We start from the raw sequence: 2,077 nt of genomic DNA, 5'->3' as shown, positions 1-2,077 counted from the left end.
GTAATGTCCATAGCGTAAAAATTGCAGGTGGGTTAAGCTCACATTAATGTGGTGAAGAGCCTTGCCACCAGATGGCGCTCAACAACCTTTTATTTTTGGTTTTGTTCCAGAAAAATTCTAGTCATTATTCTCAGATAGATTTACCAGACCATCAGGTTTCGTTTCATTTCTGACCCCATTCCCTGCACCATCCTGGACAATTTGGGGCAGTAACATTACTTTTTCCCCGGGGGCATCTGAAACATGCAATTTTTCCATACAGGGCACTTGGAATAATTTATTTTAAAAAAGTATCTAGCTCTTTTCAGCTTAATGCTTTTATTTGCATGATACCAGAGGCACAACAGAAACTTCCAGAAGGGAACACCCTCCCCCCCAAAGACTCCAGTGCTTCCGACAGAGATAAAATATTTCATCAGAAGCATCAGAGCTCAGGGGTTTCAGATTGTGGAAAACGCCAAACAGTCTCCAAACCCCTTTACTTCTTTCACGACCAAAATAAACGTCCGTATTGTCTGTAACCGGCAAAAGCACCAGGCAGTTGAGCATCTGTCCTGCTGTGCAATGAAGCAGGCACCACGAGAGCGGCAACAGGGCCGGGTGGAGCTCGGGGGGGGGGGGGGCCCTCCGAGACAACGACCCGGCGGCTGGTTGGCAGAGGCTGCAGGAGCTCGGTGACATCGCAGACTGAAGATCTTTGAGGGCAGATCCTTGCACATACTGGGGGTCGGGGGGGCAGGGAGAATATAAAACAATCAGACCAATAGGCCAACCTGCCGTGTGCCGTGGGCCGTGTACTTCCGGCCGAAGGTCCTGCAGGCAGTAGAATGTCTAAGAAACTAACACATGAGTGGGTGAACCTCGATTTGAGTTCAAACCCGCTGCGGCCTCTTGTTCAGAGATGCCTAGTTCTAAATGTTCTCCTTCGGTTGTAAGAGAAGATCAGGAGAGGGAGGCAGGCCACAGTAGGACGAGTCAGTGTGATTATTTCTAGGTCATTTCTTTCTTTCTTTTTCTTTTTCTTCTCCTCCTTCTCCTTCTCCTTCTCCTTCTTTTTTTTTTTTTTTTTTAAACCTTTTCCAGATATCACTAGCCACAAAGATTTGTGGGAACTGCACAATTAGATGTCAAGTACATTTCGATGAGAAAAACGGCGTGTGGGGAATATGCATCCTCGCCCACGTACCTGGACAAGACGTGCCCCTTTTGCTTGGGAAAGCTGTGAAATGGGACAGTAACTGAAGGGCTGTTGCTCCACCCAACGGCCAGATTGGGTTCAGAAAAGAAAGATGCTCATGACGAGCCAGCTGCAGAGGCCGCTCCTGTAGGACCAGCTACTGACACTGGTTTTTCAAAAATGGGTCTGAAGAGAGTCATTTGCTCGTTTAGACGTCAGAGCCTGTCTGTGTTTCCTTGGCGTTTTGTCTCCCTCACGGGAATGCAGTCGGGAGGAGGCAAGGGTCAGGTCTGCCTTGTTCTTTGCTGAATTCCCAGAGCCTGGGAGAGGGCGTGGCACGAGGTAGGCGCCCCTCAAATATTTATTTGAGTGAATGAATGAATGAACAAACGAATGAATGAATGAGTGAATGAGTGAATGAACAGACACGGGCCTATCTGAGTAATGAAGGTTACTGGATCTAGTCTTTGCCCTCCTGGAGCTCACAGTCTCCTGGGAGAATCTCCTGGGTCCACCACACAACCTATGTCCTTTTCTAGGCACCCCGTCTGGGCCTGAGGATGCGCCCCTTAAGTTAGTTACGGAAGAGAAAGGCAGTGACGGGGCCAGAGAGCAGGGGCCCCGCGCCTGACCCAGGTTCTAAGCCGCATTCTGCACTGGGGCCAGCATTCATTAGCGGCCAATTTCTTTTCTTCAGTCACCTTTGTTGAGATACAATTTATGTACACAATCTATGGCCAACTTTACAGTAGTCCTTAAAAAAACACAAACGGGATCTGGTTTGGAAAGAGAGAACATGACTGTGCATCCAGAAATGCTGGCGGAGGATTTTTGTTTGATGAAATTCTCCACGAGTGAGCCAGCAGCTACCCCTCGGCTTTGGCAAAGGCCTCAGGGTTT

At 48.6% G+C, this 2,077-nt stretch overlaps 1 protein-coding gene across 1 annotated transcript in view; it reads right to left on the bottom strand.

The window, feature by feature from the left end:
* FHAD1 (forkhead associated phosphopeptide binding domain 1) overlaps positions 1-2,077 on the bottom strand; it is a gene marked incomplete at its 5' end in the record, with an annotated part of 67,892 nt that overhangs the window by 61,943 nt on the left and 3,872 nt on the right. The gene's annotated exons all lie outside the window — the stretch shown is intronic.

The sequence above is a fragment of the Myotis lucifugus genome, unplaced genomic scaffold (assembly GCF_000147115.1).
Source record: "Myotis lucifugus unplaced genomic scaffold, Myoluc2.0 scaffold_1159, whole genome shotgun sequence".
Classification (NCBI taxonomy): domain Eukaryota; kingdom Metazoa; phylum Chordata; class Mammalia; order Chiroptera; family Vespertilionidae; genus Myotis; species Myotis lucifugus.
This window is presented reverse-complemented; position numbering and strand designations above follow the sequence as displayed.